Source organism: Juglans regia, chromosome 12 (genome assembly GCF_001411555.2).
Source record: "Juglans regia cultivar Chandler chromosome 12, Walnut 2.0, whole genome shotgun sequence".
Lineage (NCBI taxonomy): Eukaryota > Viridiplantae > Streptophyta > Magnoliopsida > Fagales > Juglandaceae > Juglans > Juglans regia.
In genome coordinates, this window is record NC_049912.1 from 9584286 (window position 1) to 9610272 (window position 25987).

Below are 25987 nucleotides of genomic sequence, written 5' to 3' on the forward strand. Positions count from 1 at the left end.
TGCTTTACTACAAAAAATTTAATTAACTAAAATCTGTTTTAGTAAAAACTGCTTTCCAAAAAATTGTTTACTAATAAAAATATGCTACAAGCCTACAAACTTATAAATATAACTATTACAAAAACTGGAAAAAAAAAAACCCAATCACAAAATCCTAATATCACAAAACCCAATCACAAAACCCTAATATCACAAAACTGAAAACCCTACATTCTAATCAATTTCACAAACCCAATCACAAAACTCTAATATCACAAACACAATAATAAATACAATTACAAAAAATCCTAAATTTCGGATTCAAAAACCCTAATATCACAAAACTGAAAATCCAATCGGCAATCACAGTCACAGATTCACAAAAATCTCAATATCACAAAACCAAATCACAAAAACCCTAATATCACAAAACTCAATCACAAAAATCCTAATATCACAAACACAATAATAAACACAATTACAAAAAAATCCTAAATTTCGAATTCAAAAATCCTAATATCACAAAACTGAAAATCCAATCAGCAATCACAGTCACAGATTCACAAAAATCTCATTATCACAAAAACCATAATATCACAAAACTCACTCACAAAAATCTTAGTATGTAATTTCAAAAAAAAAAAAAAACTTACCATGGGGGCAGATCGACAGAGAGACAGGGGTCGAGAGAGTTGAGAGAAGAGAGATTGAGAAACGACAGACGAGAGAGTTGAGAGATGAGAGAGTGAGACACGGGAGAGTTGAGTTGTGAGAGGCAGGAGAGTTGAGAGACGAGAGAGTGAGAGGCGGGAGAGTTGAGACTGAGAGCGAGAGACGAGAGCGTGAAAGACGAGGGACTTCTCACTGAGTTGAGGCGGAGGAAGAGTCACAGACGAGTCACGAGAGAGTGAGCCACTGAGCGCACGATGGCACAAGAGCGGAGAGAGTGAGAGGCGAGAGTAGAGTACAGTGGCAGTGTGTAGTCCCAAATCTGAGAAGTGAGAGACGAGAGGCGGAAAGACAAAACATGAAAAAGACACGATTTAGGATTTAGTTTTAGCCGAAAACGGCTGTTTGGCCTTTACTTATTTAATTAATATTTGATTCTTTTCAATGTGTTTTTTTTTTAAAATGATAATTAAAATTTATATATATTTGGAATACATTTAATAGACTGTAGTGATTATAGTGATTTAATATAACTATATATATATATTTGTAATACATTTAATATACTATAGTCAAATATATTATATATTATACTATATATATATATATATATATATTTGTAATACATTTAATATACCATAGTCTAATAGTATTAATATTAGCCTATTAGTATAGTTATATATTAGTATTAGTTATAGTGATTTAGTATAACTATATTAGTATAACTATAACTATAGTCTATAGTCTATATTAAACTATTAATATTAGATAAATAGTTATAGACTTATATATTAGTATAACTATATAATATATTAGACTATATAATAGTATTAATATTAACCTATTAGAATAGTTATATATTAATATTAGTTATGGTGATTTGGTATAACAATATTAATATAACTATAACTATAGTCTATATTAAACTACTAATATTAGTTAAATAGTTATAGACATATATTAGTATAGCTATATAATATATTAGACTATATAATAGTATTAATATTAGCCTACTAGTATAGTTATATATTAGTATTAGTTATAGTGATTTAATATAACTATATTAGAAGTATAACTATAGTCTATAGTCTATATTAAACTATTAGTATTAGATAAATAGTTATAGACTTATATATTAGTATAGTTATATAATATATTAGACTATATAATAGTATTAATATTAACCTACTAGTATAGTTATATATTAGTATTAGTTATGGTGATTTGGTATAACTATAGTCTATAGTCTATATTAAACTATTAGTATTAGACTATTAGTTAAATAGTTATAGACTTGCATATTAGTATAACTATATAATATATTAGACTATATAATAGTATTAATATTAGCCTATTAGTATAGTTATATATTAGTATTAGTTATAAACTATATATTAGTATTAGTTATAAACTTTTAGTGATTTAGTATAGCTATATTAGTATAATTATAACTATAGTCTATATTAGATTATTAGTATTAGTTAAATAGTTATAGACTTATATATTAGTATTAGTTATAAACTATATATTAGTATTAGTTATAAGCGTTTAGTGATTTAATATAGCTATATTAGTATAAATATAACTATAGTCTATATTAGACTATTAGTATTAGTTAAATAGTTATAGACTTATATATTAGTATAGCTAAATAATATATTAGACTGTATAATAGTATTAATATTAGACTAATGGTATAGTTATAAGTTATATATTAGTATTAGTTATAAACTATATATTTAATATTAGTATTAGTTATAAACTTTTAGTAAAAACTTGTAATATTAATTATAAGTATAACTATAGTCATTAGTCTATATTAGACTATTAGTATTAGTTATAAACTTATATATTAGTATTAACATTTTATGTAATAATTTATAATTTATAATAAGAAATTATTTCATATATGAATATATATAATTATATATGTTATACATAAAAATTTCACATAAAAATTTATAATTATACATAATATATAAAACTTATATATATTAATATATATATAAAATATTTTGTATAAAACTTATATATACAATAATACAAATATTATTTTTTATATATATTTTTTATTAACTGGTCTGGTTCGGAAAATTCTAAAACCGGAACCAGATTAGTCCAGACCGGTTTTCACATTCTAAGAACCGATTCGGTCCTAGACGGTTCAAAACCAGGAAAATTGGTCCGGTTTGAATCAGTTTTTCGGTTTGAATTTACACCCTTAAATTAATACTAAATATTTATAAAATTTAAAAATATTATTTATTCGATTGATCGATTTATTAATTTTAACTTGTCGAATTAACTCGTTCAAGTTAATCTATATTAAATTCAAACCACTAATTTCGGGTGTGGTTAACCCGTGTGGATTCGCGGGTCGTTTACAAGTATTGTCGTCTCCGGTTTCCATTTCCAGAGTTAACGTTTGCGGCCATAAACCCTAAACCCCTGCATTCTCCACTCCGATGTGATAATCTGAGTGAGCAATGACAATCCACTCTGTTGTGATCCAGAAGCTTCTGAGCACGAATGCTCACATGGGTCGGCGCGTTGCCGTCGACCACTTCAAGGTCTACACTTACGGCATCCGCAACGGCATGGCCATCATCGACTCCGACAAAACCCTGATCCCTCCCTCCGCAATGCCTGCGCATTCATCGGCTCCCTGGCCCGCCAGAAGGCCCGTTTCATGTTCGTGAACACCAACCCGCTGTTCGACGAGATCTTCGACCAGATGACCAAGAAGATCGAGCTCTACAACCCCAACCAGAACTCGCTCTGGCGAACTGGTGGGTTCCTCACCAACAGTCGTAGCCCCAAGAAGTTCCGCTCTCGCAACAAGAAGCTCTGCTTCGCGCCTCCGCAGCTTCCTGATTGCGTTGTCATCCTCGACACCGAGAGGAAATCTTCGGTGGTCTTGGAGGCCGATAAGCTGCAGATTCCGGTCGTGGCGCTCGTGGACTCCACCATGCCGCTCGATATTTACAAGCGTATCGCCTACCCGGTTCCTGCCAATGATTCCGTGCAGTTTGTGTATTTGTTCTGTAATTTGATCACCAAGACTTTTCTGTTGGAGCAGAAGAGGTTAGGCAGCACGCCAAAAGAAGATTCTACTAGGGCTGATCATCCTTCCAAGAAAGAAAACGGGTATAGATGAATCTTATCATAATTAGTTCGTGTTTAAGTTCTTTTTATCCCACTCTTTTTGTGTTTCACTTTTTGAAACAAATTATGAGTTTTTTGGTTTGTGTGGGTCCTAAATTGTGGCTCTGACAGTGAGGCAGTGAAACGCATTGAGGAGGGCAAGAGCGGGAATGTCGAATTTTCTAGGGATGAAGTGCTAGTTGTTCCTTGGGAGAGCCTGGCTCCGATTTCCAGAGGTAATGCCTTCGTGCACGTGTCATTTTTCTAGTATTTGTAGTCCATGTAAAAGCTAATGAGCTCAGCTGCTCAGTATACCTTTTAACGAAGTTATTTTGTCCATGTAGATAGAGATGAAATTAAGGAGCTTTTGGATAAACTCGTTGTGTTGAAGTTCAATGGAGCTTTGGGTACCGAGATGGGTTTTGATGGCCCTAAGTAAGACCATATTACTTAATGAAACATTTGATGCTTCGATATCCTTATCTTTGATGAGGTGGACTCCTCTAATGAATGGACAAAGATTCAATCACAGTAGTCCATTCAGTTGTGTGGCAGGCATTCTTATTGATATGAATTCTTGCCAATATAATTAGAATTGCATATGTTGAGGGTTTCACCTGTGGACTTAAAAATCATGGAATGGATTGGTCATCTTTTATAGTTTTTAAACATTACAATTGCTTATCTTGAAGTTGAAACCATGAGAAGTTATTGTGGTGATTCATTCTTCTTGTTGTATGGCCACGTGAATTATTGGTTATTGACAAGTCACATCCTTCCTTGACTCTATATGTCCGTCTTTTTCTTTTAAAGTATTTATCTCTAAATTGAATGGTCAAGGGTTCTGTATGAGAAAAAGGTCTTAGCATGATTATTGCATTGTATGTATATTTTTTCTTTACTTTCAGTTAGTCTTTTTGTCATCCCTGAAATTTCATTGTGATGTTTCCTAGATCTGCCATCTGTCTTTACCCAACCTATCAAAAGAGATCTGTTGTTACCCGAAATTGTTCAGCAGCTTCGGCTTATGGGTATAGTTGGGACTTATCTGCCCCTCCCCACTATTTTTCATGTATAGGCTCATGTGTTGATAATCATTTAAAGAAACCAACATTGCGGTCCTTAATTTTGTTTTATCTATAACTTATACCTCAATCATATAACCACATGACCATAGAATAACACAATCCAGCTTCTTCCAATAATTTTCTAGTTTTTCAAGATCATAAAGTTCTCTAATGAAGCATGCTTGAATTTTGTGGAAAACTTAAAATCTTTACCTAAAATACAGATATGGGCTTGAATCATTGCAGAATCGCCATAATTATTATGATAATTGGCAAATGTGTTATGAATTAAAAATAGGACAACTTGTTTAGTAGGCTATGCTTGTAGCTTGTCTGTATATTCATAGAGCGTGCCAACCTTTTTTTTTTCCCTACAGCATGATGCACATAGTTAATAGCATTTCAAAAGTGGAGGTTTATTTGTGCCTGTGGACTTAATGTGCCTTATTTATGGTTTTGTTGTAGCTTTTTCATGGAATCATTCTTTGCAAGTCCGCTATTGAATTTATAAATTTCCTATTATTGTCATATTTTTTTCGTAGGTCTGCAGTTGAAATTTGTAATGGGATGACACTTCTCGACATGATTGTTAATAGAATTGAGGTCAGTGACTCAGTGTTTGGCTCTTTTTGCCTCATCTTTTGTCATGGTTTGAACATATCCTCATGTTTTAATTGTTTGTAGTCTCTCAACTCCAATTACGGATGCAATATTCCTTTGCTTCTTATGAACACAATCAAAACAAATGACGATACGGTGAAGGTAAGTTTTGTTTTTCATTCCTATATTTGTGGATATTACTAGAATCTACTCATTGCAACCTGTGTAATTTAGGTTTTGGAGAAATATCCCAAGTCAAACATTGTGATGCTGAAATCATCATTTGATGGACAGATTAGTGAGAATGAATCGTACGTCATCTTTTGCATTGTTATCCCTCTTCTTATTTAGTATACAACCATATTAATGTTCTTTTATACTAATAAAAAAAATATTAATGTTCTTTTATCTTGAAAACATGATAAATTGATTAATTAATTTATGTTGAATGCTTGTTATGTAACAACCAAGAAAGCCCAAGTTTTTTTTTTTTTTTTAATGTCGGGAAACCTCTCCAAGGCAGGGCCCTTCGGACCTACTCCTGCAGAGTAAATCCAGGTCTCGTGCATTGCACCCTCAGAAGTTACCCTACATGAAACTGGTTAAATCGTTGGCTTTTCACCTGGGAGTGTAGCCCCAAAGGATTGTTTGCACCCATGAGGTATTGAACCTTGGACCTTGAAGTGAGTGATACCCCAAGACCAAGGCCATCACCACTTGGGCCAACCCCTTGGGGTTAAGAAAAGCCCAAGTTAGATACAGGTTTATGCTCCAATAGGGCTAAGTTAAGGTTACGGTGAATCTGTTTTAGTTTGGGTTGAACAAAAAAAAAAAAAAAAGAATCTATTATGATCTATTTGAACTTTTAATTCATTTCCTCAAATATATAGCTACGGTAATTTATTATATCATTTTATTTCTAACATATTTCTGTATGTATATAACATTGTTTTGTGGTTAACAGTGCTAAAACTCATTCAATACTTTCCTATGATTTTAGTTGATAAAAGTGTGTTATATAATTTTAGACTTTAGTCAATGTCTAGTATTAACAATTACAAGTAAAATTATTTACGATGTGATTTTTTTAGGTAAATAAATTATAGGAAGCCTTAGAGAGTCTTTATGGAAATGAAAGATAGAACTATTATAGTATGAATATTTAGAGATCTCAAAACCATCATTTTCCATTTGATCAAAAATAAAAAATTAAAATTAAAAATATGTAAGCCCGGACATTGTGTGGATTATAAGCTAGGTTATAATGATTTTTTTTTTTTATATCAGTAATCAAGAAGTTTTAGTCATAAGAATAGGCAAAGCCTAAGTATACAGGTAGTATACATGTACCTAGCTATGGTTTACAATTGAAAGTAGAAAATCATGGACATTAAGTCCGTTACAAGCAATGGCCCCCCACCCAAGAAAGCAATGTTTTAAAGAAAAAAATTTTCAGCTCCTCCATCGTTCTCTCGTGGTTTTCGAAGTTTCTATTATTTCACTCCTGCCAAATACACCAACATGTACATATGGGGACCATTTTCCATATTGCTGCAACTTGTGAATTTCCTCGAAGGCCTCTCTAGCTTGCTAGAAAGTCCACCAATCTACCGGGCATGACCCATGATAAACCAAGTCCTATAAAAAAATCAGCCCACATGGTCCTGGCGACCTCGCAATGTAGAAACAGATGATCAACTGATTCACCATTTTTCTTACACGTAACACCAATCCAATACCATTTACCGATGCCTACTTAGATTATCTGTGGTGAGAATTTTGTCCAATGCTGCTGTCCAAACAAAAAAAGTTGATTTTGAAGCAGCTTTGGTTTGCCAGATGCTCTTCTATGGGAATGTGGGTCTGCCTGGGTTCGATAAAACTTTGTGAAATGATCTGACTATTTACCTTTCTTGGAAGGGCTCCAAAACATCTTGTCCATAGTACCTTTGGTCATATGTACGGAATACAGTGCCACATAGAAGTCTGAGATAACCTCCAATTCCCAGCCTTGGGCTGCTCTGGTGAAGTCCATATTCCATTGAGGGGAGCCACTAGAAAAAGCCAAAAGGTCTGCTATCGCTGCATCCTTTACTCGTGCTAACTCAAATATGGCGGGGAAGGTGTTTTTGAGACAACGGTCATCACACCATTTATCATGCCAAAATCTGATGCGAGAGCCATCGCCCACAACATGTATATGTCTCCTGAAAGTCTCCCGATCCTTCCTAATGTTTTGCCACAAACCTATCCCATGTGAGCCCGTACCTCATTTGAGCACCAACCACCCCATGCTTCCCCAACTTGTACAGCAATGATAGACTACCACAAGGCCCCCCTTTCTTGTTGGTACCACCACAATCATTTATCCAAAAAATAGGTGGAGAGGTTAGAGAGAGTACTTTTAATCAATGTGAGCCTACCACCTTTCGATACATACAACCTCTTCCAGGATGTCAACCTGCGCTCCACCTTTTCAATCACAACACTCCAAATCTGCTTTGATTTGAAGGAAGCACCCAAGGGTAATCCAAGACACTGAAGAGGTAAAGAAGATGCCTTACATCCCAAGAGAGAGGCTTGCATTTGGGAAGGAACGAAAATTTCACTTGGTGAGTTGGAATAAGGTTTGTACTCCGGTGTCTTGTGGAAGTTTAGGTGTGCGGAATTTAAAACTTTTTAATAAAGCCCTTCTTGGGAAGTGGCTTTGGAGATATAAGAATGAGAGAAATGCATTGTGAAAACATATTGTGGCTGCTAAATATGGAAGGATGTGGGGGAATTGGTGCTCTAATGAAATAAAAGGGGTATTTGGGGTGGGATTATGGAAGTCCATTTGGTTGGGATGAGGGGATTTTGTTAAAAACATTTACTTCAAAGTGGGGATCAGGACAGATATTCTCTTTTGGCACGATGTTTGGTGTGGTGATTTACCTCTTAAAATAGTTTTTCCTAGTCTTTCCAGGATTGCTAAAAATAAAGGGGCCACTGTGGCTGATTCTTACTTGTTCTCTAATAACATGCTGAATTGGAATGTGGAATTTAATAGAGATTGACAGGACTGAGAAGTGAGTGAAGCTGCTGATTTCTTTGTAAAGCTTTATGACTCGAAGATTGATCTGATCAGGGAGGATAGGATGCAGTTGATAATAAATCCAGATTCTCGTTGAATTCCTATTACAAGATGTTAAATAGACATGATAATACAACATACCCCCGAAAATGCATTTGGAAAGCTAGAGTGCCCAATAAAGTTGCATTTTTCTGCTGGTTGGTGTCATTGGAGAAAGTTCTAACTACTAATAATTTGAAGAAAATGGGTTAATATATGATAGATTGGTGTTTCTTGTGCAAAAAAGATGGCGAATCAATTACCTGTTTCTTCATTGCAAAATGGTGATTGCTTTATGAAATGAGTTATTTGCAAGGGTAGGCATTGCTTGGGTAATGCCTTTTCAAGTGGTGGATTTCTTGGCTAGTTGGCAAGGCATTGCGGGATGTGGAGGCAATAAAGCTGAATGGAGGATGATTCCTTAGTGTTTGTTCTGGTATCTATGGCTAGAGAGAAATGAGAGGTGCTTCAAATATTGTGAACACACAATGGGGGAATTTATGGATTTTTTCTTTAGTACTTTAAATTTTTGGATGAACAATCTAGTGAAGTACATGAATATTTGTAATGCTTTATCATAATTCCATTTTTCTTTAGTTTGTATGTAGGTGTATTCTCATGTATACTCCCTATGTACTTGGGCTATGCCTATTTACTTGGAATAAAATCTCTTATTACCTATAAAAAAAAAAAAAAAAAAACATCCCAAGAGAGAGGCTAGAGTTGCCGCTTTGGGAACATTCCCCACCGGCACCATTTCATGCTAGGTTATAATGATTCTAGAAAGTTCCAAGTGTAACTCGGATTGATCCTTTTGGAGAATAAGCTCAAATATAGTTTGGGCTTTCTTTGGATTGTCACAAATGGTATTAGAGGACTAGGCTGTCTACATAGCGTGAAAACTCTCTCGGACGTAAAACCCTAAGGAAGCTGGCGCCACCCTTGCTGGCGAGTGACCTCTCACCGTCATCACAGCCAAAGCCGACGGGCCCCGGTGACTTCCCTGAGGGCCATCCGGCTTCGTTCCAGAGGAGAGAGAAAACAATACGAAGCGCAAAAACCCTAAGGAACCAGATTTGCCGCCACCCACCCTTTGTCGGCGAGACACACCGCACTGTCGGCAGAGATAAAGACGACGGACCTCGGCGACTTCGCTGAGGACCGTCCGGCATCGGTTCAACCTCCAGCGTCTTAGATATCGCTGTTTTGCCTCTCAGAGTACTCCGGTGATCCTCTCAAAGGCTCCGGCGAGTGCTCCGGCGTCTTCTGTGAGCACGATTTGCAGCTGGAAACAACTCTGCAGTGCTTGCAGTGAGCACGACCTGGAGTCCACAACTTCGCAGTGCTTGCAGCTCCCAACAGATTTTTGATCTGGTTTCTCTGAGATGATGAATGGTTGTTGAAGAAGGGGAGTGGGTCAGTATGGGTTCTTCTATTGAGTTGGCCATAGAATCTAAATCCTTTACACTTGTAAAGGAGGGGAGCATGTTGGCCATTACTGAAAGGAGTCGAAGGGTGATATCTAAGTTGGTTCTGGGTTCGACAACAGTGCAGTGGCTGGCCAAGGCCATAGAAGCGTGTACTAAGGATAAGAAACAAGATTTTTTCTCCACTGTCCGGGAAGGTCGCGTAGTTTCACAGCGCATCGCTACTCGAATGCTTACGGACGTTATATGGCGGTGGAGGAGTATGGTGGTGGGGGGAGGAGGAATTTTATTTTCATTTCTGAAGAGGGGGGTAGTGGTAGGAGAAGGATGGGGGAGGTGCTACGTCATTTTTCCTTCGGTAAGAGAGGGAGTGACGACTTGGAAGGACAAGGTGGTGTGGTAGGAAGGGAGAACTTGGAAAAAGACCCAAGTACATCCTCGGTGGCGAGGCAATCCTATGCGGCAGCTCTAAAGACGGGACATGCTTCGGGGGTTCAGAGTGTGGGGGGTCTGCCAATCACACCTCAAGACCAGCTTGTCGAGATGCACAATTCTCTAAAGGAGATGGAAACCCAACTTGTGAGTTGAAGACAACGATAACTTTCTTGTCTACGAAAATAGATCGGCTTTCAGCTAGAGGCAACAAGGTGGTAAGAAACATGATAGGCCCGAATCCTATAAACTTAGAAAAAGGAAAACGGAAGATCGGATTCGGCCCTGTCCCTATAACCAGATCCAGGAGAGTATGACTGGTCAAAAGGAAATCTGGGTTATTTGAAGTGGGGTCTACATTGGGTATTGGTGTAGAGACATCAGTAATGGAATGTCATTCGCCTCGTGTAACACAGGATAGATCGATAGTCGGTATTACACCCTTGGTCCCTGAAGAAACTATGGCTCCCTCGTTAGAGTTGAAGGAAAAAGGTGTACTGCTGAGGTTTGAAGGAGATGTAGGATCCGTTATCATCCCAGAGGTGAAGGGACTTGTTGTCACCCCAGAATCTCTAATGGGGATCCCAATACCATTGGAGAGAATCAATGGAGTTACTGGAGAACCAATGGGTTTGGCGTTGGTGCCTTGTGTAGAGGAATGTCTAGAGTCGGGAGTGCAGGTTGATGAGGATATTGTGGCTCCCCTGGTCTCTCTTCCTCCAATAGCGGATTGGATTCTGCCTAAAGTTAACGAGATTCAGCAGTTCATGGGAATTTCATATGGAGGATGTGAAGACCAATTTAACGAACTAATTACTGCGATCGAGGCAAGCCGCACACTTGAAACCAAATCAAGCTTCAAGAAAAGTAGGGAGTTACAGCGTGTTTTTTTGACAATTAACTACGACGCTAAGGGTGATAGTTCAACTGGAGGGAAGTCTAAAGGGAGGGTATTGGGAAGACGGGGAATCAAGGTGTTGGGGTTGGTGTTCGGGTAGAGTTTTAGTTCTACGGGAAACAAGGATTGGGGTCGGGTCTGATGTACTTTGGGTTGGTTTTTTTATGGGCTTTTTGGGTCATTAAGGGCTTGTTGGGTCATTTTGGGCAAATTGTTTTCTTGTACACTGAAATTTTTACTTATATAAAAAAAAAATGGTATTAGAGTCATATCACAATTAGAAGTGTAGGACTTGAGCCATGTAATGACGATACACCCTGATGAGGAGCTAGGCATGAGAGTGGGGAGATGGAAGCTTGGTGAATGGGTTCCCACATTACTTAGGAAAAAAAGGTTCTTGGCATTTAGGCTTGGTTTGGTTTCACAAACCTTTGAAACCATCTCATCTCATCTCAACATCCAAACACCATTCAAACACAAATATTTTTCAATTTTAAATTTCAACTTTTTCTTCTAATCATTATCTAATCATTACAAATTTTCCAAAATTTCAGACAAAATACAAGAAACAATTAAATTTTTTCAAATCCAAAAATGAAAATAATATTAAAAAATTATATTCTAACCTTCTTTTAACTTTAAAATTTTTTTATTCAATTTTTTTTTCTCCTTTCCCAAAATCCCATAAAAATCTTAACTCAAATAATTTCACTACTATTCACAAATTATTTCACTACTATTCATAGATTTCTCATCTCATCTGTGTAACCAAACGAGGTCTTACAATTTGGTTGAACAAAACCAATTGCCATTGCATTAGAAAATAACGACATTCCTTTATGTAATACCCCGTCCCCCAAGGGTTAATAATAACATCATTTTTAGAAATTTGAGGGATCGGTGTGCTACTAATCTTGCCTTTAAAATTTTCTTCTTAATGAAGCACCAGATACAAAATATTCTATATACTAAATCAAGTCATTCGTTATTAAAATACTAAAAATATAAAAGAGAGTTTTCAGAAGCACTTATTAAAATTTCTCAAACTTTGTATTATAAAAATCATAACCTAAAAACTCTATATATGATCTAGGCATCTGTCACACCTCCTTGGGCCAAGTCTCGTTTTGCAGCTCCAACACTATAAAGATCTCACCTGGGGTGGTTAAAGCAATAAAAATATAGAAAAATGAGTTGAATACTCAAGAAGTAGTACATCATATAATAATCATAATAAACATAGAGTTTTCTTGAATATGTGCGTACTTAATACTTTTACTTAAACCAACATAAACGTGTAACATACCGATAAAAAAAACATAAACATGTAACATGTACTAGCATAACTCATTAAACTTGTATCTTCCTTTCTTTAATGGCCAGCACACCTTAACCCTGAGTGCATGGTTGTGCACCGGTTCCATTGCCTGTGCCCACAGGGGGAACCGCTTAACTTTTTTTTGATAGGTAAAAAATTATATTATATTAGTAGGAATAGGCAAAACCTGAGTACATAGGTAGTATACAAGAGATTACCCCTATTTAGGGGGAATAGATAGAAATAAGAAAAACTTGAAAATCAAGACCATTGAAATCTACAGCTTTGGCTCAAAGAAAGAGAGTACAAATAAACAGTAATCTAATCTCCTCCAAAGAGCCTTCCCTATCTTCGAACTTTCGGTCATTTTGTTCCTGCCAAATACACCATAGAATGCAAATAGGGATCATCTTCCACACAGCTGCAATTTGTGGAATACCGGCGAGGTTCGGTCAACGAGCCAGAAGTTCAGCTACAGTAGCATGCATAACCCAGCTTAGCTCTACGAGTTGGAATACATTGGCTCATATTGCTCTAGCAATCTCGTAGTGTAGCAGAAGATGGTCTACAGTCTCACCACTTTGCTTACACATACAACACCATTCCACCACTATCATCCTGTGCTTCCGTGAGTTATCCATCGTCAAAAGCTTTCCCAAAGACGTTGTCCATGCAAAAAATGCCGCCCTAGGAGGGGCCTTATTTCTCCAAATTCTTCTCCATGGAAATAGATTACTATGCGGTTGTGTGAGGGCCTTATAGAAAGAGCGAACTGAAAAAAATACCTTTTCTAGCAGGTAACCACCACAAAGTATCAACTCCTTGATTGCTTGGTCTCATTGGGTATTAGAGTTGGAAGAATTCTACAAAATTGTTGACTTCCCAATCTTGGGTCGTCCTAGTAAAGCTCACATCCCACTGTAGTAAATCACCATCCCACTCTATAAGGTCCGCCACTGAAGCTTCTTTCTCACATGCAAGTATGAATGTTGTGGGGAATGAGTCCCGAAGAGCTTAATCTCCACACCATATGTCGTGCCATAATTTAATTCTTGAGCCTTCTCCTATCACAATTCTAGTATGCCGGACAAAAGCTTCCCACCCTCGTCTAATGTGCTTCCATAGATCCATGCCATAAGCCACACTTACCTCCTTAGTACACCCCTCTCCAAACCCCCCCCACCCCAAAACCACCACCACCACCAAGCTCTATATTTGTAATCAATCAGCGACTTCTATAGAGCTTCATGTTTCATATTATAACGCCAAAGCCATTTCTCAAGTAAAGCCCGGTTGAACACCCTCAGATTTATGAATCTCAAGCCACCATAAGAGATTGGGGATTATATCTTGTCCCACTTGACTAGATGAAATTTAAATTCATTCTCAAGTCCGCTCCAAAGAAAATCACGATGCAGTTTCTCAATACATGATGCAACACTTGTAGGGATTGAGAATAAGGATAAAAAATAGGTAGGTAGGTTGGAAAGAGTGCTTTTGATTAGTGTAATCCTACCACCTTTCGACAGATACAACCTTTTTCAACTTGCCAATCTTCGTTCAATTTTCTCAAATACTGTATCCCAAATAGTTTTTGCCCTGGAAGCGGCCCCCTGAGGAAGGCCAAGGTAATGTAATTCATAGGGAAAGAAGAGACCTTACAGCCAAGAGTGTTAGCCAGTAGCCGAATGTTATGAACATTGCCAACTGGAATCAACTCTTATTTGGATAAATTCACTTTTAACCTGGAAATAGCCTCAAAGCAAAGTAGAAATACCCTTAAAAGCCCGAATCTGGCATAATTCTGCGTCATTAAAAATAGGGGTATTGTTTGCAAACAACAAATGAGAAATGTGAGTAGTACCTCAATGTATGTCACCAACCGAGAAACCCATCAAAAACCCGTTATCAACCATCGCTGATATCATTCTGCTACATGCCTCCATGACCATGACAAAGAGAAGTGGGAATAGAGGATCCCCTTGCCTCAGGCCTCGGGAGCTGTTAAAAAAATCCATTGGGTAGCCATTCACCAAAACTGAGAAGCGCGCCATCGATATGCACCACCTAATACATGTGCACCATCTCTCCCCAAAACCACACCGTCCAAGCAAGTATAACAAAAAATCCCAGTTGGCATGATCGTAGGCCTTATCCATATCCAACTTACACACAAGACCCAAATTACTCGATTTGAGTCTACCATCTAAACGTTCATTGGCAATGAGTACTGAGTCCAGTATCTATCTTCCCTGTACAAATGCGTTTTGGGATTTCATAATGATCCGTCCCAAAACTCCTCCCAATCGATTTGCAAGCACCTTAAAAATGATCTTATACATCCCATTCACAAGGCTAATAGGCCAGTAATCCTTAACCTCCGATGTCCCAATCTTTTTGGGAATAATAAGAGTAATAAAAGTGGCGTTGAGGCTTTTTTCAAATTTTCCAACCGAGAAGAATTCATGAAATACCTTCATAACATACTATGGTAGACCATGCTTAGGTCCGTGACTTGCATATTCACCTATAACTGCATTGGTATCATGCATCTCTTTTGGTCATTCTTAAATCTTTTTCCATATCTTGTCTTTTATCTTTCTTACCGTGATGCATGTGGCATACATAATTACATAGTTTATCATAATCATAAATGAAAACATATCATGATGCATAAATAATAAAATTATCTTTATTGAATCCCCAATAACGTTGGATTGGGTTGTTACAATTTTCCCTCATAAAAATTTCGTCCTTTGAATTTTTTAGTACCTCAAACAACCTACATACTTTTTTTTTGATAAGTCAAACAACCTACATACTTATCCGTCACATCCTTTCCATGTTTCTATTCTAAATCCTCGATCATTTAGTCAAATCTAATATTTTGAGATTCTAATCCTCTAGTATATTAGTTTGGTGCCTCACATACCTCCTAATCCTTTAGGCATACTCATTTGTGTGCATAGTATCGATCATCATACACTCTGGGGGTCCAATAGCCTAAAATGTAAATCTTAACAAAGAGTTCTATTAAAAGCCTAATAATAATTTCACCCAAATTTCTAGCTTAACTCCACATAAAATAATGTCATACAAATAAAAAAATAGAACTATCCAAAGTTTGGGGTCCTTAATCTTACACTCGATTCACGAAGGTATCCAACACGTGCCTTCATAGTATGTCCAACTTCATATTTTACCTCGGGGTCCCTAAGAATCTCTCATTCCAATAATCCTAACAATTGAAATATTATTATATTAATCTTAGACCTATGGGTTATAGGTTACTGTCTCTGCTATGATATTCCTAATGGAGAAGTTCTATAGCTACAAAGAGATCCCACAAAAGTAAACCCACAAACTGACATGGCTTCATATGATTCGTTAGATCTATTTTACAATAAAAGTAGCTTTACAATCTAAACGTATACATCAAGTCACGTCAGTTTGTGAGTTTATTTTTATAGGATTTTTTTGTGGCTAAATCATTTCTCTTCTTAATGTGCTTGACCAAAGTCTGTTGACAAGACCTTCGATTATATGTATAACAACATCAATCAAGCTCCAAAAATCTCGTGACATTTGTATTGCGCTTGCTTGATCATTAAACCTATAATGGGCAGGTCTAATACATATATGTACTTAAATAAATGGTCTTTGTTTTCTATGTTACTTGTGAAGTTTACGTTGCCACTGTGTTACATCACCTCAGTTACATATCGAGATTTTTGGGCCTTTTTTTTAACCTAGATGTTTGATTTCAGACAAAGCAAGTGAGAAACAAAGGGAAACCGAGAGAAAAAAAAAAAGCACCATTTTGTTTCAATTTTTACATTACACAAATTAGCATTGCGTGCAGGATCTTACACAATTGTCGGTTCTGTTATGTTGCCTCTAGACCTCTATTTTGTTGGGTGTTATCTTGAATTTACACACGAGTTTTCGAATAGTTTGAGAGTGTGAGAGTTTAATGCTCGCACAGTTTGAGAGATCAAGAAAAATGGTTATGTGCACTGACTTTTGTCCAGATTTTTCGCTCCCTACACATTTTGCAGTTTTGTAACATTCCGTCCCCCTAGGGTTAAGAATAATGACACTTTTAGGAAATCTAGGAGAACTGGTGTGCTAATAACCTTTAAATATAACATTTTGTTTCTTAATGAAACGCCAGGTACAAAAGATCCCATAAAATAAACAAAGTCATTCTTTATTAAAATACTTAAAATTTAAAAGAGAGTATGTGGAAACACTTATTAAAATCAATCGTCTCATGTGCTTAACAGAATAATTTATTAAACTGAAAATTATAGAATCGAGCATGTCATATACTTTCTACGCCTCTCCCTCGCCTCCTTGGGCCAAGTCTTGTCTTGCAGCTCCATCCTTATAAAGATCATCACCTGGGGTGATTAAAACATCAAAACATACAAAAATGAGTCTAATACTCAAGAAGCAATACATCATACAATAAATATAATATAAACATAAGGTTTCTTGGAAAACATGCATATTGATAGTTACATTCATAATTAACATGAACATGAACAATATATGAATTGTGCATGAAATTTTGTAACTTTTCTTTCGCTTGTCCTTATAGGCCAGTATCCGCTGTCGACCCTCGTAAGTTAGGGTTAGTGAGTCTTGAAAATTATGATTCTGCTCATGGCCATGGGTTGGGAATCCGTACATAAGAATGATAACACTGGGTGCACTACCAGCGTGTACATCCTGGTAATGCAATAACATAGACCATTACGTATCTTAAAAGTCATACCTTATTATAATCATACATGCATACTTTCTTGTCATGTCTTGCCTTATCATACCTTATCATATCATAGATTTTAAATGAAATAATAACCTTTCATAAAATGTCGTGATATACATTTTTTCATATAAAATCATGACCTTTCATAAAATATCTTGGTGCATGTGTCATACAACTAATACGAAAAAATCATGTGAAATAATATCTTGATGCATGGGAAATAATAACCTTTCATAAAATGTTGTAATATACGTTTTTTCATATAAAATCATGACCTTTCATAAAATATCTTGATGCATGTGTCATGTAACTAACACGAAACTTATGCATAAGATCATGGCATTTAGAAATTTATCATGACTTGAGAAATTTATCTTGACTTGGGTACATAAAGGGAGCTTCAATGAATAGGCTTTACCTATAACATTCCTTTAAAAACCATGACATGACCAATGAGCTTTTCATTTATAAAGTACATTCATAATTGCTTTGCAATTTGAAAGACATGATCATAAATACTAACATAGCTTTGTAAAATATGTGTCCAAATGGCACGATCTTATTACTTACATAACATAGAAAACATCCGTGACAATGAAGGGTGTGGTCATGTTACTTCCCTTGCAACTCTGAACAGCAATTAACACATCGATAATCACCTATCCAATAAATATGTAATTACATCAATTTATAATCTCGTATATCATCACTTTAAAGACTAAAACTTCTCTAGTTAGACTACCAGACTGCCTGAATACCTATTGAGGTTCTAAACATTCAATTAGCCCTTAACTTTTAGCTTTTGGTTCACTTTAATCATCTTAGTCCATCACCTATGTACTCTAAGGCCTCGTTTGGATTCAGAAATTGTTTCGTTTCATCTCATCTCATCTCATCATTACAACTTTTCCAAATTCCCACACAAAATATAATAAGTAATTCAACTTTTTCAAATCCCAAAAAAATAATAATATTATAACAATATTTTTTTTTAACTTTCATCTAAAACCATCTCAATTCATCTTTGAATCCAAATCAGCCCTAAGATCTTCAAATCTAATCTTGCCCAGCGAACCTATGACTATTCATGCTATTAACACTTAATGCAAGTTCATATAATCTGAACCTTAATGCATCCATCCATGTTCAAGCCTATGCTACATGTCACCCGAATTGCTCATGATCTCTCTTTGTAAAATATGTCCCTATGTTTAAATCATCAAAATCGTGGGTCTAAGTCCTCAAATATGCATATGATTTCATTCAAGTAATCATCCTATATGTATGCTTGTCCAATCCCGTGAATAAAGATGCATTCTAAGCCCTTGGAGGGGCTATGATGATTAGTGAAGGGGGTAAAAATAATAGGCCCATATCAGGCCTAGCCCATTAAAGGGCCACATTAGGAGGCAAGTGAGAAGAGACAAGGAGTGGACAAGGAAAAGCAATGGCCAGAAGAGAAAGAGAGAGAAAGAGGAGCAGAAAGTGAGACTAAGGACAGATATGCATGGAGGACAAGACAATAGGGGAAGGCAGGTGTCAGGGTAAAAGGGAGAAAAAGGAGAAAGGAGGGGAGAAGCAAGCAGACATGCGAGAGGTGACATAAAGCAGCTCTTCATCACCGCTCCCAAGGGCTAGAATAAAGAGGGATGAGATCAGATGAAAGAGGGACTTTTGGAAGATGGCTAAGTGACTATGACGAGAAAACACAGAGGTCATCTTTAACCTCAGAACAAGAGCTCCAGAATGTCTTCTAGAAAATAGGTCTCCGACCTCCATTGTACAGAGAGAAAGAAGAGAATATGAGAGACTGTAAAATACCCATATTATAGTGGATTTGCCCTTCAAACGACCCATGGACGTAGGCCCTATGCCAAACCACGTAAATCTGTTTGTCTCCATCTCTATTTATATTTTCTGTATTTATTTTCTATTCACTGCTATGGATATATGTACGGGCACCGTACCATCGCTCCGGACCGCCATCGTGGGCTTCAAACCACCTCATCTAGTCTTGGACTACCTCAGTAGGCCATAAATGACTCTTTCTTCCGTTCCGGCTTCTTGTGCGATTTTTTGGCATTAACAATTATAATTTCATGGCCTTGGAGGGGTTATTCTTAGGGCTTGTCTAATGGTAGGTAGGCTCTCATATGGGATCTATAAATAGAGTTTGGGTGGTGTAGAGTCCAAGGGGTGTGGTTGTCCTAGTGTTGTGGGTTTAGTGGAGTGTTTGAATGTGACTCATAGTTGCCCTAGGAGTTGTGTTTCCCTTAGGAGTTGTGTTTACCTTAGGAGTTGGCTTACAGTGGTTTTATCAGAGGTGGATGGTCGTGCAGGGCAGAGCTGGTTTGAGGAGCAAGAAGACTTGCTCTGTTTTGACTAGCTAGCTTCCTCTCTTGGGGGTTGGCTGAGCGGCTTGGAAAAGAAAACTGTGAAGCTGCAGCTCGTGGTGGGGGTGGGTGGGGGGGAGGTGCTCTGTTTTGGTGTCATAAAACAACTTATATCGTGTGATAGTATTCTGCTTGTTTGCTGGTGGCTGCGGATGTAGTTTTGCGCGGTTGGTTGAGGTGCTGCTGTGAGGGTGGTGGTTTACGGTTTAGTGCAAACATCTATCGGGCTGAGCTTTGGACGCCGTTTGCCGCATTGGTGCAGCAACAAGGAGGGTGTCATAGCTGAGGTAGAGAGAGGTTGTCTGTGTAGGGGGGGCTGCCTGCTTCTCGTTTCACGTCCGTGGAGGAGAGAGGCGGATGGGCTCACGGTGTGGCTTATGTGGTGGCAGCTTGGATGTTTGTTGGTTGTCTCCATGCCTTTGCCGTGTGGGGCTGAGCTGGGTTACAGCTGAGGTATGGGGTTGAGGAAGGTAATGGCTTGGCTATGCCTACTTGATTCAGAAAAAATTATTGTAAAAAAAATGATTCTTTAATGCAATAGTAAACTGTCAAAAAATTATTAGCATAGGTTATGCCTAGAAAGGTAGTAGAAGATGACACCCATTTGTGCCTTGTGGTGTATCTAGAATGAAAGGAATGACGGAAACTTGGAAGATTGTGAGCAGACATTAGATGGTCTCAGAAGTTTCTTTTCCAGAACTTTGTTCCTTTGGGGCGATTTGCTATGTATTTATCAATTTAGTCTACATAACTTCCTTTTTTGGCTCCTAATCTAATTCGGTATTTCTCTTGTATATAACATGTGCACTTGGGCTATGCCAATTAAAATTATCAGTAAAATTTATGATTACCTATAAAAGAACAGTCAAAGTCCTGAACTCCTTTTACTTTTTTTTTTTCTTTTGAAAGAGAGATGCTCATTTATTTGTGTGCAATATTTGGTTAAAAAAAAAAACCGATCAAAATAAATATTTGGTTTCATTCGGCAATTAGTAGGAAGCTTTTAATTGACTGTGCTAATTTTGTGCACTTGAAGGTATTCTTTTGACCACGATGCTGTGTTCCTTTCTTTGATGAACAGTGGAACCCTTGATGTGCTATTATCACAGGTTTAGTTATGTTATTGTTTACATGTCTTTCCTTTTTCTTTTCTTCATTTTTTTAAATAATATAAAAGTGACTTCTTCAAAAATCTTTCCAGGGTAAGGAGTATGTTCTTGTGGTTGGCTCAGATAATGTTGCTGCTGTCATTGACCCAAGTATCCTGGTCTTTCTTAATGCAGTTCTCATTCATTATTTCTTAGACTTTTGTTTAGAAATTTATTTTGATCATTGTGCAACTTAAGTGGAGTTTAGAAATTTTAAATCATTTGATTCAAAACAAGATCGATTATTGTATGGAGGTATGCAAGTGTGTTTATATTCATTATACATATAAAAAAAAATTTATATTCATTATACCTCTTTGGCTCATCTTAATTTTTGTATTTATTAAGTTTTCACGTTTTCTTCAGGTCACACAGACCACCTCATTCAATATGAATAATGGTATTCTTAATTCAGAGCAACAAAATTTCCAGGTAGGTGGTATTTGGCTGGCCTAAGTGGCTTGCTTTCTTTTGGTAATGATTTAGTTTGTCACCAAGTTAGCATTAACTTTTCATTTCAGTAAAATGACTAATGCTTATTAGACTATTTGCAGCATAAAATATGAGTCCAATGTGCAAGTATAACCCTAAATTTGAAAGTCCTATTTGTATTAGATTCACTTTCCACTCTCATCATAGGACAATGATTTTTTTTTTGTTTTTTTTTTCTCATAGCTAATTGAGGATTTTATTGAAAAAAGGCAAAAGGATAGCTCAAGTGCAAAATATTTAATTCATCAGATACTAAAAAAATGTTCTTGCCATATACACATGAAACCTCAAATTTCAGGCTTATCCTTGCAATGTGCACACGTTCTCCACTCTAATTGAAGCATGCATAAACATTAATTATGATCTTGCTTGTCAGAGTAAGAATGATATATATTCAACACTCCAACCTAATGAGCCCAAGGGCATGTGGTTCAAGATATTAAATATGATCTTGGTTGTCGGCTGTTATGAAAGCATACATTTCAAACCCATGCCATTTCAAAAGCATGTATTTTTATAGATCTGAAGATGGTCCGACTCTAAAGTGGTAAAACAGATTTAAAACGAGTCCATCCTTTTATCTTGTCTAAAACCTGGGATGCAAACTGTACTGATTGATAGCCAGTATTGGTGGAGTAATTGGGCATTGGGGTCGCATTGAGACCTGATAAATTAATCATGTATGCTGTATATGATTGAAAATGTATTTGCTAATGAGCTTTAGCTCAAATATCTCATATTTTTCCCTTAAGAATGGGAATGAGGTTAAGGGAGTGACTTTAAGATTCATCGGGCATCTTTAACTTGGAATTTGTTTTTCGACAAAAGCTTTATTTCACTGTTTTTTTTTTTTTTTCTTATTACCATGCAGCTTACTGAAATTTCAAGGAAACCTGTTCCACATGTAAGTTTTTTTACTCCTTTTCTTTCTAGTATTATTGTTTGGATTCCCTGCCCTTTTTAAAGGGAAGATAATATGGCATTATTTAAAAAAATAATATAACATTAATAATAAGAACACAAGATATTCATAAACAATCTTGAAATGGACAATGATGTGGTCCAGTCCAGCGTATTCTTTACCTACTAGCCAAGAAGAAGGCCCCTTGAAGTGGTAGTTTGTGAAGCAGTTCCTAGCGTTAGGCTGCTTTGCGAAGCTCCTGCATCTTAATCAGAGATGCTGGGACACAACAACAGAGAGGATGGTGCTGTAAGCAATGGTGTGGGGGATATGGAGAGTAACTCTTTCGTCACCAGCAAGGGTGGTGCCCAGCGGTTGGAGCCCTGCAGGGATGTCAGATTTGGCCATATCCATAGGCAAAAGAGAGTGCATGACCTATGGAGAGGCAGATGGAAAGATCAAATAGGAGAATATAGTATGAGGCTGGAATGTCTGCTGAAGGGGCGGGTCACATTCAGGCATGGGAAGGCAGAGTAGGGCATGAAGGAGGTGGAGTGAGGGCGAGCAGGGAGTTCTGGGGCAATGAACTGCCTTTAATCCTTATTTTGTTCTTTTTTGTTTTTTTTTTTTTTGTGGGGAGGAGGAGAGTAGAGAAGACAAATAAGTGGAGGAAAACTGGTCATGAGGGGAGGATGCTGGAGCGACGGAGCTGAAGCTCCTCCCTTCTTCACGAGCACATATAGGTTGGTAGAGGAAGAGACATCCAAGAGTCTCTTGGGGTGAAGAAGTGTCTGGGGTCCCTATCTTGTTTATTGATTACTCATTTACTCCTATAGTGGATTTCTGTACTGGGATTCTCATTTCTGTATTTCATTTTTTTTAATTATCAAGTATTGATTTAGCATCATGCTTTGTTCCTTCTTCTTAACAATTTTCCTTTTAATTTTGTGGATGGGCGAATTCAAGTCGACGGACAAGTTTAAACTTATTGATACAAGAAGCCTGTGAGTGAAACAAAACCTTGTGTATTTGCCATGCCGAAACTTCCAATGCCTTTAACTTCTAAATGTGTTATTTTCTACAGGTGGGTGAACTTGAAAGCAACTAAAAGACTTTTGGATACTGATTCACTAAAGTTTGAGGAAGATTTTATCACTAAGGTACCATGGTAATTTTCATAGATTGAAGGATATTTAGTACAAGCAATTGATGAAGTTTCTGTTTTCCAGGGTAGAGAGACAGCAGCTGGTTCAGTAATACGGGTATCTTTCAATTCCATAATCCTTATTATGCTCTGCACTTTCTTTATGGTGAGTTTTACATGACTGTCACTTTTATGGTTGACCCAGTTCTTTGATCGTGCAATTTGTGTTAATGTCCCCCAAACTCGTTTTCTTCCGATCAATGGAACATCAGATTTACTTCTTCTCCAGGTTGGTTAATGAATGTCTAAATTCTAAACTATAATCTTTGTTATGATCCTTAAAAAAAATTAGGATTTTTTTTAGTAATATTATTAAAATATTGAATTATTTCTGCAGTCAGATCTGTACACCTATAGCAATGGCATTTTAGTTCGCAATACAGCGAGAACAAATCCTGTAAATCCTTCAATTTCTTTGGGCCCTGAATTTGGAAAGGTGAAAATTTGTTTAATGGTACTACTTTGTCTGCATTTACATTCTGTATTTTTTGTGTGATTATTTCCTTCTTTCTCAGGTAAGTGACTTCCTAAGTCGCTTTAGGTCCATTCCTAGCATCATTGAGCTGGATAGCTTGAAGGTAAACGGTGATGTGTGGTTTGGAACAGATATAACTCTCAAGGTATTTTACATGCTCCTCTGGACCACTTTAATGCTTCTTTCAGTGAATTGTTGCTTGTTCCATTGTTTCTTAGTTCAATATACGGATGATGGAGGATCTCATGACCTTTTTAAATACTCTTCTCCTATGGACAGCTTCTATAGACTTTCATGGGCTTAATATCCTTGATTTTCTCTAATCCTTTTGTTTTCCTAGATGGGTTGTTTATTTGGTATACGTCCTGTTCCATGGACTTCAGGTTTTGTGCCCTTTTAATGAAATTTGTATTACGTATCAAAAAAGCATTTTTGGGTTATGTGGGAGTACTGTGGTTGCTTCAATACCTAGTCTTGTGATTTTGTAATCAAAATCACTGCTTTTCATTGTCTTGCATTCTGATACTGTTAAAAAAATTTGGTGCTGATTCCACTATTGTTTTACTTTTGGATTTTGTTTTTGCCCTTGAAAATTTCCATTTTGCCTTTTTGTCTTAAAGAAGTCCTGTTTTTGTGTTAGACGTGTTAAGAGGTTTATGTTGCAACTCATAAACTAAGAGAATATCTTATGTTTCCTTCATGCTCGGTAACCATTTGCTCCATGCCAGCATCTGAGGTTGCATAGAACATCTTCGGATATTTTAGGCTGTGTCATAAACTAAAAACATGTTCTGTGTGTACATGCTTTAATGGGGCTGAATTAATATCTAACTTTTCTTTTGCAAATAATATAACCATTCATAATAAAGCTTTAAGGGAGATAATATGCTTTAGTGGTCAATCTTTTAGTGTCCTTTTAACTTCTTTCCTCTGCTATAATGCTTTCGTTTTTGAAGGGGAGAGTAAATGTCGTTGCGAAACCTGGTATGAAGGTGGAAATTCCTGATGGAGTAGTACTCCAGGATAAGGTAATCACCAATGTTACACATCTTGAGTTGTTTTCTTTATAAGAAAACAAAAAACCCGAAATTTCTGGATGTGGTGGGGGTAGTTGGTTGTTATAAGTTCAGTTTAGTTGTATGAAACAAAGTTTTGTTTTCTCGTCCAGGATATCTGTGAACCTATGGACGTTTGAGTCTCTAGTGAGTGATTTGGATAAGCTGCAAGGAATTGGCAGATAGAATGTGCTGCCGAATATCTCCATTTCGAGTGGTAAGAGCTGCCTTTGTTGCAGCTGGAGTCGCTCATATTGCATTAGTTTTTCCCCAGAATGCAAAGGACGCAATGCACCTTCTAATGGCATTAACACATGAAGGTTATTCCTTTTTCTTTGAATTTTGAATCCTTGTAGTGTTATAATTCATCGGGGTCTCACCAAGACAAGGTTGATCTCTTTGGTGCTGGAACTGCAACTCCATCCTCAATAGCAATTGATTTTGAGCAGTATTGCCTGCATCCTTTTACTAATAGGACATTATCGGTTAAAGAAAGTGTATCAATGAAAAAGTGCTCTTTCGAAGTCAATTAAAGTTATAAACCGAGTGGCTATCATATATATCTAACACAGATCAACAAAATATTGATCCGACAAATTATGCAGCTTTCTTTTTAAAACAAGTCCATATTTAAATTCTATATTTTGGCTTTCAGCCTTCAAATTTTTGACATTAAATGATCCAAATATTTATTGTTTTACTCAAGGCTTGAAAAATGGGAATCGGTGATTCAACAAATTGAATCGGGTGATTATGACAATCTTGAATTGGATATTTTAATATTGATAAAAAGTATTAAAAATCATAGTTGATGCAATTCAAGCATTTTATATCATGTATAAGAGAGTAAAATATAAGTTCATTGATTAGTTTCAATAAAAATATGATATGAATCTAAA

At 36.6% G+C, this 25987-nt stretch overlaps 1 pseudogene; it reads left to right on the forward strand.

Moving 5' to 3' along the window:
- The first annotated feature begins 3008 nt into the window (after positions 1–3008).
- On the forward strand, positions 3009–25613 carry LOC109021060 (annotated as a pseudogene).
- Positions 25614–25987: the final 374 nt, after the last annotated feature.